This window comes from Vigna angularis, chromosome 3 (genome assembly GCF_016808095.1).
Source record: "Vigna angularis cultivar LongXiaoDou No.4 chromosome 3, ASM1680809v1, whole genome shotgun sequence".
Taxonomy (NCBI): Eukaryota; Viridiplantae; Streptophyta; class Magnoliopsida; order Fabales; family Fabaceae; genus Vigna; species Vigna angularis.
This window is the reverse complement of record NC_068972.1, coordinates 11,703,575-11,715,909: the sequence shown is the minus strand read 5'-3', so window position 1 is coordinate 11,715,909 and position 12,335 is coordinate 11,703,575.

Genomic DNA, 12,335 nt, shown 5'->3' with positions numbered 1-12,335 from the left:
TTAACATGAGATAACTTGAATTCCTCTTCCAGTGATTAAAAATAATATCTTAAATGAATTAATATGATTTTGATGTCTGTTGTTCTAAGCACAACATGAAAAAGAAAAAAATACTTTCATCTATCCTAGATATGTGACAAGGCTTTATTTAACAAAGTTAGATGCTAATTTGACTGAAATTTAAAATATTTCAGTCCAATAATTTAAATATTTAATAAAATTCATAGTTAAACGTAATGTTTACATCTATTATACTTTTAGATATTTCTAATTATTTTTTTTAAAAAAATTATTAATTCTTCGATTGTTGTTTTCATGAAGAAAATATTTTATGAAAAATTAAAACAAATATAATATATAACATAAATAATATAATATTTTCAGAAATATTGAGGGCAACTGATGATAGTTGGAAAGATGAATAATTTGGAAGTAGGGATGACGACTAAAAGTATATAAATAATATTTTTATATAAAAATTGGGAAAAGTGGAAAAATAACTAACTACTTTAGTAGAGTTGTTTCTTTTTTAAATTTTAATTGAACTAATCTTGAAAACATAAATTTTCAAATAATTAATTTATAAGAATTGAAGCTCAAGAAAAATGTTGGTATTGTTTTCGGGATGATATTTTTAATTCATGTTAGAAGAATAATTTTTCTAAAAATGCATTTATTGAAATATAATTTTATCGAATGAATCCAGTAATACTAGTGCTTGAAGTATGTGTGCAATAAGAAGGTGACACGTGGATTTTGTGAGTAGAAGGTATATAATTGACCACGCTACTTACACCTTAGCCGTGGGATTGAAAGAGATTTCTGACCATTGGATTTGCAATTAGTTTATTTCTTATTTAAAGTGTCCAACTTCTAACAAATGTCTTCAAACCCCTCCGACAATTTTTCTTGTAGACTTTTCCAGTCATAAAATCATAGTTTATATCATTCATTCAGATAATCTCAATTACACGTATTCATATTCCACTATTCTCCAGTTCTACCAGGACAAAATTCCTTTAACTATTAAAAACAATTATATTTATCACTCTCAAGATTAGCTAAATATTTCTACTAGTAAATGTATTTTATAAATCGCCAAAGCATTTTAAAATTTAATTTTTGTCCTTACCCAATAGCAAGAGTTAGAAAGATATATTCCTCCTGCACATCAAATCATATGTTCTGAAAATTCCCATCACTACCTTTTCTCTACGATATCTAACCTACTAAAAGGAGAAAGAAGAAGAATAAAATTTCATACTTGTGGGATGGATGATGTTATACTAGTTTAAAGTAAAATAAATTTGACATTGATTTGTTTGAACGAAAGTGAATGTGAAGACTATTGAAATTGATAATGAAAATGAGTAACTGTGATAATAATATATATTAATTAATTTAATTTAATAAAATATAAAATAATTTTACATTTTCTAAATAATATATATTTGTATATACAGATAATATATAGTTGCATTTAATCTATTTATAAATAAATATTAAAATATTTTATATTTATTATTCACAATCAATAAATATTTATGAGTACTAATTATTTGTTACTTTGTGGGTACAGTGAATATTTTCCATTGGATGGAACTAATTTTGAGATTTATGATAATGAGATATTAATTAATAGAAGGTGGTGGAATTAGAGTGATTGAATGAGAGATTAAGAGGAGAGAGGGAGAGTTTTGGTTTGTAGTGATGATGTGATTTGAGGTAGAGTGGGAGGGACCTAATAAGTGGGATTATTGTGTGATGATAATAGAAAAACGTCAAAAGAAAACAAACAAAAAGAGCCATTATTTTTCTGTATTGATGTGTCTATCTTCCCTTCTATATCTCTCATGTCTTAAATTATAATAATATCTTTCAATTCATCATACATAATATTTCTCATTATTCCTCTCTGTTGTCTATCATTCAACCTTTGACTCTCATCTACTTTTTCTTCCAATCAATTTCCAAAACAACTCTCTTCCTCACAACCATGTCCACCACTACTTTCCATTATTTTAATTTAATATAACGTTTAAATTATATTTTAACTCTGTATATTTTTTTTTTAAAATTGTATTTGTTTTCATACTAATATTTTCAATTTATTCATGCACTAATAAAAAAAATACATGATATTATAATATGTTTAAGGAATCTAATATTTGAATATTCATATGACATTAAATTTGAAATGGCAGAAGGATTTAAGAAAACGATGGAATATTGAAAATGGTAGGTATATGGAAGAAAGAAGGATGCTATATTAAGTAAATGAAACCAGTAAAGGGAATAGTGAGCCATTGATTACAGGAGCCAGCTAGCCAGCCAGCCGAGGGAAACCGAGCCGAGCTGTATGACAGGTAGGTGGACCCCGCTTTCATGACCCTTTCAGTTCCCAACGTGTGTGTATGCACTCTCTTCCTTTATTTCTTTATTACATATATAAAAAAACGACCACCATTTGCTTTCCATCTTCAGCATAACCACTCTTCTCTTCTCCTTTCCTCTCGTCTCTTCTCTCCTATTCCAATGTCAAATCCCAAGACAGACAATAACCGCCACCAGCCCAGCCGTCTGCAGCGGCGGGCCCCCTCCTCCCTGCAAATCAACCGTTCACTGAAGTGGAACGTCGCCATCCCCCTCCTCTCGCCCCTCGCCTCCTCGCCGCCACCGCTCGAGGTAAAGCCGCCGCAAGACCCGCCGCAGCACGAGCCGGAGAAGGTGAGCGTGTCCTTCAAGAACTGGCAGCACCCGGCGGCTCCCTTCTGTTACGAGCCGGCGCCGATGGTCCCTCCCTTTGTTCCCGTGTAGATACAAACAAAAGGAAGAGATAGCAGAACGCTGCTGTTAGTACGCCATAATCAGAGAGAATATTACGATCTAACGCTGTATTTTAATATTGTTCTTTTTTGTTCGGGGAAAGGCTTTACCTCGTTTTTGCACGCCGGGACATCACCAATTCATCAACACACACCCTGCGTGTTTCTTCCTTTCTTCTTTTTTTCTTTTTTCAGCTTTTTCCTCGTTTTTATTTTGCCTTGTTATGCTGGGGCCTTAATTAAAAATTACTTCATAGGAACATATCTCTCTTTTTTCCCTTCTTAATGTTCAGTTTTTGCACAATCTGTTTCTCTTATTCGTTTATACAAATAATTCCAACAAAAAGGAAAAAAATTCACGTAATCTTTAATGTTTTTCTTATCCGATGCTGCCTTGGATGTGGTGTCGTGGAGGACATACCACCGCCACCACCACCACCACCACCAGTCTGTGGAATCCTATGACGATTTTTTGTATGGATTTTTGTGTGCGTTCGAGCGGCTCAAGGTTCCAACTTCCAATACAGTGGAATCAAATCACTCGTGTGCTGGTCGCCACTCCCGATGCTCTGTCTTTCTGACACGGTCAATTTTTTAGTTTTAATTTTGCTGTGAATTGTAGTTCAATAGGTATTGAGTTGAATTATATATATTAGGAAAAACTCAATAATGTAATTGAATATTAATCTTCAGTGGGAGGAGTCAAGGATGTGTCCTTAATTGTATACCCCATAATTGACGATTTGAAAATTTTCTCTGTAGAGAAAAAAATAGAAGGAAAATGTATATATCCCGAAAAGTAAAGAAGTTGAAGGTTGTAGATGGTGACATAAAATATGAGGAAGAGGCATAGAGACACTTTAATGTGATCTTCACTGTGAGGAAACAGCACATGTGGTGTTTTCAACATCTATGATTCAACAACTATCCAACCCACATGCCCAGACGATTGCTATTTCTAAATAATTCATCCTTCTGTCACCAAAACCACAACTGTTTGCCCTCATTTTACAGATTCACCTTTTTCCCTGTATTTTATTAATCCAACTCACCAAATTTAAAACATGTCTGTTTAATTTATGTCACAAGACTCAAAGTTTGCAAATTATTTATCAACAATATTTAAATTTAAATTAACAGTATATTTCGAAAATATGTTTAACTTTGTTTACACTTTTTCTTTAAACGTGACTTGCACAAATTCTCTTTATGCATAAAGTGTGACCTTATTAAAATTTATGAATGTTTCAAAAAATTATAAATATGACAATGATGAACACGTATAAGATGATTCATTCTGAGAACGCAATATGCTTCATGTGTGTAAAATTTGACGCCCTTATTTGTACACAACAATATGTGTGAAGTGAGATAATGTTAATGAAACAATATTTATTCTTGGTTTTAATGAAAAAAAAAACTTCTGCAAATAAATCTGTCTCAAGTTATAAAGTCTGGGTGAGTGTCTATTTAGATTAAACTTTAAATTTGTAATAAGTTAATGAATCTCAATTTTTTTTCTTAAAAAAAAAGGCCTACCATTTACAATACAACATGAAACCAAAGACAAGGTAATCATTTTGAAAGCTTATATTACAAAATTGTACTGTATAAACTTTGAAACAAAACCATTTCAAATAAGGTGAGACTTCTATGTTTTTAAATATTTTTCAAAACCTTTCCAAAATACTGTGAATTGTAAAAATAATAATAATAATAATAGCAATATTTTATAAATGTTTCATCAGGCTCTTAACATTCGATGTGTTCCTTCCTAAACATGAGTGAAAATGAAATTAAGAATTAATAAGACTTTAATAAGAGTGATGAAACTTCTTATTATATTTATTTTGGATTGGATTATATTTCCTAATATATTTATATTTTATATATACATTTCATTTTAGTATAATATATAATTAAAAACTTTAATCATAAATTTTAATTATATAATTATATTATTTTATTACACATCACTAGTTAATTATTACGTCAAATTTATAATTTAACACAAATAAATTTATTTCCAAATATTATTTTTTAATCTTATTATTATTAGTAGTATAGTTATTATTATTATTATTGTTGTTGTTGTTTTTTTAGTATTGGTATTATTATTATTATTAGTATTATTATTGTAATATTATAATTATTAACAGTACAGATTTTAATATTATTATTATTAACATTAGCATTTACATTAATTTTATGAGCATTAGCATTATTACTATTAGTAGTACGAAGAAATTGTTCCTATACCATAAATTTACTAACACTAACAAAAGACAAACTAAAATATTTCATTTAATATAATATTTAAGTAAAAAGTCTAATTTGAAACTTTAGTCATATCACTAGCACAAACAAATTTATACCAAAGTGTTATTTTTTCGTAATCTTTATCATTCAAAAAACAATAATATATGATTTCATATGCTAATATATTCTAATATATTTTTATTTGTTTACATTTACACATGTTTATATTTATAAATTTTAACATTAATTTCGTATTGTATTTATTTTGGACGAAATCATATTTTATAATATACATATTTTACTTTAATAAAAATCCGTACATGTGTATTTTATTTTGATATAATATATAACTAAAACTTGTAATTGTAAATTTTAATCGTATAACCATACTATTTTACTACATAACACTAATAAATTATTATGTCAATTTCATAATTTATAACAAACAAATTCATATTCATATATATTATTATTACTACTACTACTACTATTATTATTATTATTATTATTATTATTATTATTATTATTATTATTATTATTATTAATATTAATATTAGTATTGATATTATTAATTGTATTTTCTATGATCCATTAGTTTAGTTATCATAATGTCAATGTCAACAACAATTTAGTTTTATATTTATTTTTGTACGAAATCATATTACACACTGTATTTACATTTTACTTTAATTATGATCTATGCATATACGTTTCATTTTAATATAATATATAACTCAAAATTTTAATTGTAAATTTTAATCATATAACCATCATAACCAATATTACACTCAACATATGATAACTACTAAATCTCAAAAACATATAATTTCTAATTAAAACAAATATTTATTATATTTAACCATTTATTTCAACATTAAAAAATATTATATAACTTTATAAATGTATATCAATATAATTATTATTATAAATTTTAGTATGACAGGTCTATTTATAATTAATTTTTTAATATATATTACAATATTATTAATGATTTATTTTTATAGTATCAAACTTTTTACTTAAATATTATATTTATAACTATATATAATTATAATATTTAAACATAATTATATAAATAAATTATTTATTTAAATATAATAATAATTATATTAATTTTCAGTATAAATTTTAAAAAAATAACCACAAGCCATGTGTTCTCACGGGTCTCAACTAGTTGCTCAAAAAGAAATTTAACAAGATTCTCTAAGCGGCAAGAAAAATATTTCAAAACTCCACTATAATATGTTGGGAATTAATAACTTTCTTTGCTGAATTAAGAACCCATGACAACAAAAGAAATAGTATAGGAGGTTTTTGAAAATTGAAGCAGAGTTTATGAAATTGTTGAGGCAAAGATATTGGCGCCGACATTAACAGCGGCATGCAGATGTTAATCTGATTTGAGTGGGGAAACTGAAAGATGAAAAGAAGGAAGGCCATGAGATAAAGTTATACGGCAAATATAGAAATGTTGCTTGCTTATACGCAAAGCAATATTCCATCTTCATGCCTTTCTTTTTTCTCTTTTGTCCTTTCTACTATTCATCTCCCTCATGCCTCCAACAACAACGCTATTTTTTTTTTCGGTTATTCTCTAATGTGTTTTGGATTTATTTAAAAAAATAATTCATTCATTTAAAAAAATTTAAAATTCTTTACATTAAAATATCTTGTTTGATAAAATAATTAGAAAAAAATTCAAATTTAAAGAATTTTGAAAGATGTAAGGACCCCCTTTCTTTTATTATTATTAGTTTGAAAAGGATGGAAGAAGCAATCAGTGCAGCCGCCCATAGAAAGAAATGAAGTTTTGTTTTATTGAGAAAATAAGGGAGACAAACGTCCGTGATTCCCCTCTCATGTTTTGGCATCATTCAACAAGCTGCAGACGTGGAAGATATAAGGGGGTGCTGGGTTCGGAAATGGAAAAGAATCCTTGCTGCCTTGCTGCAAAAATTGGTGAAGGAGGTGAAGTTCAGAGTTGCTAGAGTTGCTGGAGTTGCTTGGTGCTGCAAGCCTTGAGGGGGATAAATTCAAAGATTCACAAGGGAAGTCTTCAAGAGGTAAGGGGAGTTAGATTTTATTCGTTTGATTATTGAATTTTACTGTCTTTGAAGCAAATCTGGGTATTTTTGGGTTGAAAAATGAAGTTTTCTGAGTTTCTGGAACACTGCACGCGATTCTGCAGAATTCTGCAGAAACGCCGTTCGTCTAAAAATTGGGGTTCGACCAAATAGTGGTCGACCAAATTTCTGAACGTTCGGTATTTTCTGAACGTTCGTCCAAAATAACCAAATTCTGAACGTTCGGTTTTTGTTCTGAGCGTTCGCCCGGATCGACCAATTTGAGACGTTCGTCCACAAAGCTCGGCCATAATATGTTGAGCGTTCGCCTTTCAGTTTGACGAGCGTTGGCGTTCGTCCTTAAAGTGTAGGGTTCGTCCATCCATATGAGTGTAGCGTTCGTCCTTCAATCTGAGTAAGCGTTTGTCCCAGTGAGCGTTCGTCCTAGTGAGCGTTCGTCCTTAGTGACATGTTGAGCGTTCGTCCTTAAGATATATATTGAGCGTTCTTCGAGCGTTCGTTCTGGTGAGTATAGCGTTCGGCCTCAGTACTCGATTCCAGCGTTCGGCCTAAATATCAATCTCAGCGTTCGGCTTTGTTGAGAAATAGCGTTCGGCCTTTGGTGAAAGCGTTCGTCCAGTACCGTTCAGCGAATAACGTTCGTCCAAATAGTAATTTTGTTTTAAGTTCATTTCTCTCTTAATTGAATTATGTGCAGAATGTTTGAAATATATATATATGCTGTGATATGAAATATGTGAATAGTATGAGGTATGTTAGATTTACTGGGATAATACGGTACTTTCGGGTTATTCATGACTTGGGATAAGGTTCAAAGTAACACTATAATTCATGGACGTAATTCCATGAATCTCAAGGGAGATTACATGGTGGTGCCCTATTTTATTGGACGTAATTCCATGATCTTCAAGGAGAGGATACATGGTGGTGCCCTTATTGTGTGTGAGATGATTTGCATGGGAGCTCAGTCTTGGGGGTTATCCTGAAACTCCAATGGTCTGTCATTCTCAATTAGAGAAGATTGATTCATGTGGTGAGGAGTAGCAGGAGGTCCTAGTCTTGGAGGCTTCCAGTATGCTCCAAGGTGAGTAATAACGGACTAACCTCGTGAGTGTGGTAGGGTGAAACCCATTGGCAATGGCTTTGCAAAGCAGTAGAGGCCACCACGAGTGCACGACCCACCATAGCTCGGCAATCATTCTAGTCCGGACGAGTCGGTTTTTAAAGCAACAAGTCGGGGTATAAAGTAATAAGTCTAGTGATGTGAGTTTACTAGGTTTGGATGATTTTTGCATGCCGTGTGAAATTTTATAACATGCTTTTTATATCTAGCTCACCCTTGCTTGTTTGTATTTTGCTTGCGTATGTTCTTTGGCGATGATCATCCACTTGGATGGGAGCAGATGGTGAGGAGGATACTTTGGGAGCAGCTCTTGATGAAGACGGCAGTGTTGCAGCTCAGAATAACTAGTCTTATTTCGTGAATTCTTAATGTTTGGAAGAACTCGTGTGTAATTTAAGTTTTAAATTCCCTGTAATTTCCATGAAGAAATCCTTGTACTCTAGTCGTGATTTCCGCACTATTCTAAGGATGACTGTAATCCTGAATTAACTCTTGACTGCTTTCCTATATTATGCATGATGACGTCTTTATTATATATGCATGACGTATATAATCGGGATGTTACAAAAGACATTTTCAAAAAAATAACATAGAAGAAGTTCAAATAATTTAAAAATAAAGAAATTTAAAATTTTACTATTTTTTTACCCTAAACCCTAAGTCGAGTCAAAAATCGAGTCGAATTGACCTAGATTGAACTATGTTTTAAACGTGTTTTACAAACTTTTCTTGAAAAGAAAAAATATGTGTAAGAAAGAAAAATTATTTGAATATGTGTTTTATTATATATTTGAGATAGGTATATAAACATAAAAATGTGATTTAAATCAGAAATTTAGTTATGTATAACATAATTACAAAATATTTAATAACCTAAGTACAACGATTTGATTAGCTTAATTATAGGAGATTAATTGTTAACTTTTTTAGAAGAAGAATTTGGATTCTATTACATCTTACAGTTTAAATGAGAAGTTCATGGACGTTTAGACTAGTCTAAAAAAAACTCGAGGTAGGCTTTTGATGAAGATGTCCATGATTTATTGGCACGTAAGAGCAAATATGCGTAATTGCACACATACATGTCATCAATGCATCAGGGGATTTTTTCGACCACTTGGAGTCTTTGATCCACGACGTGTTTTGACATCAGCATGAAGTTCCCAACGATTTGGGCCATCGGGTTCGCCATTTTTGGGAGCGGGTGTTTTCTCTTTACTAGACCAGTATTGTTTCAACGAGGTCCAAGGTTGTGGTTTAGGCATGAAAAGTAAATGAAGATGAAGACTTTGTCCTCTTATGTATCTAAATAGAAGTTTGAACAAAAAAAATGTCATTATTTTTATGGACAGATTTACCAATAGACAAATTCGTTGATAATAAACAATTTAAAAATTTAACAGATTTTATCAATAGATTTTAAGATTTGTAAATACAAATGAATTTTATCACAAATAAAGTCGTCGATAACATCCATTGATAATTAAAATTCGTTGATAAAATTCTTCAGTTTTATTTTTGTTAGTAAAATTTTGTCAATACAAGAATTTTTGTAGTAGATAAAAGTATAATTTATTATTGAAAATCTCACATCATTTAGAGATAAAATGAGTTTATAGTACATAAGTGAGTCTAAATACTATCTAACATTAATTTTGTAAGATTGAATTAAATTTAAAATCTATTTTAAAATGGTATGAGAGTGATCCAAAGTTTATTTTATCAAAACTTTTTGTTTATTAAACTTTTTATCACTAGCTATTGATCATTGTAAAATTCAAGTCAAATCTCATTGTTCCTGAATCTTACATGATAAATTTATTGATTTTATTATTATCCTAAAGAAATTTATATAAAGAAGTGTGTATTTACGTGTTTATTTTATGAATTGAATGCAGAACAATTAACGCACTGGGTTTACTTCACAAAGGAAGTAGATATTCTGGGAGGGTGAAATTTGATCTTGCGTGGCTTCCATGTGTTATCCGATGGTGCGATTGTGCTTTTCAGAAGAAGAAAAAAAATCCTCAATTGAACATAAGAAAGAAGTCTTGGTGTATACTAGAAATCCTAAATAGAAAAAGAGGCTTTTATAAACAATAATTTGGTTTTGGATGGACTTTTTGTCCTTGATTCCTAGCACACAACCATATCTGCATGTCCATCAGGTATTGGTGGATTCAACGTCTTCAAGCTGGGGCCATGTAATAAAGGAAAAATTACTTTTACACCCTCATTTTTTATTTTTTCATTAAAAAAAAGTGTGTAAGTGTGTTAACCTATTGCCTTGTTACAAAAATCCTCCAATTTTTTCATCAAAAATTGGTGTCACATTTAGACTAATAATTAGTCATTTAAAAAGTTAGTTTCATTTCATCGGATACGTTCCTTCTGTAACACTCGATGCGACTGCATCCTACAATATGCAACCTTTACATTAATAAATATATTATATATAAGTCTTTTCTAGACAAACATCATTACTTAACAACTAATAATTTTTTTAAGTTATTCATAATTAAACTTACTGAGTTGTTGTTGTTCTGATTTTATAGATATTTGTATGGGCTAGGCCCAGATATCACATAGCCTAGCCCAAATTATTGGGCTTAACAGCCTGTACTCATAACTATACAGACAATAGCTATATAATATAGCTGTATAGGGTGTTGCTTCCTCCACCACCACACCTTTCTCCCTCCATCTTTCTTTTACTATTTTGCCCCTTAGTAAAATTTTATTTTTAGAGTTATTATTTTTTAATTTTATCCATTCACAACCTATTTCACTAATAACCTATTCTAGTCCCGTACATGAGTAAAATACTTTTCTTTCATTTTAACATTATACTTTTTTATCTCTTTCTTTCGTTGTTGTGAGATACTACAAGTTACAAAGGTTGGTGGTGGTAGAAAGAATTATCAAGCAGTCTCCCTCTCGTGGTGCAGTGTGTGTCGTGCTTCCTCCATCGAATAAACCTTGAAAACAAACCCTAAAATAAAAAAAGTAACCTTTAAACGTTGACATCCTTCAACGGATGTCAACATCCGTTTAAGGTAAAACGGATGTCAACATCCGTTTTTCTTTAAACGGATGTTGACATCCGTTGAAGGATGTCACCTCCGTTTAAAGGTTACGTTTTTTATTTTAGGGTTTGTTTTATTAGGGGACATCCGTTGAAGGATGTCACCTCCGTTGATGTATACTTCCTCATGTTGGTCGACGCTCCTCCACACCACGGCGGCGACACTCCTTCACACTACGGCGACAATGGAAGCTTTCAAACCAAAAAAAAAAACTGGGAAGAAAAAGGAATGTAAGCGTGGGAGGTGGGGAAGTGAAACGGAAATGGGGAAAGGGGAAGAGAGTTCCGTGGGTGGGTGTTGGGAAAGTAAAATTAGGGTTTCAAATTATTTAAAATATGGTAAAAGTAAAAATCTTTTTAACTCAAGGATATAATTGTATTTAAAATAATGTGGGGAGGTGGAGGAAGTACATGGTGGTGGTCGAGGGAGCAACATCCAGCTATATAATATGGCGTACGATTTACACAACAATGCTTGAATTAATTTGGCTTAAATGCTTACTTCTTTATCATATTAAGATGTAAATTTCTGTTTAACATCTGGTTTTAAAAATGAAGACATTGGGTCCTATGTTATGAAAAATATATGAATAAGGTCCACAAAGAAAGAACAAGTTCAACAAATCATCAAAATCATTAAAGAAAAAGCTGAACAAGAGAAAAAAAAACTGGACAGTAAAAGAGAGAAGAGAAAAAGTACGGCCACATCAGCATGAACTTAACGTCGTTGCTGTTAACTTAACGGACAAGACCTTATTCATACACTTTTCATAACCCAATGTCTTCATTTTTAAAACCGAATACTAAACAAAAATTCACCTCTTAACATGAGAACGAAGTAAGCATTTAACCCAATTAATTTTATCATACCACAAGAACATACTTCTAAAATATAAAAGAAAAATAAAAAGTAAAATGAACCCAGTGTTTTTTATTACGTCAAAATAAAAGTCTTAACT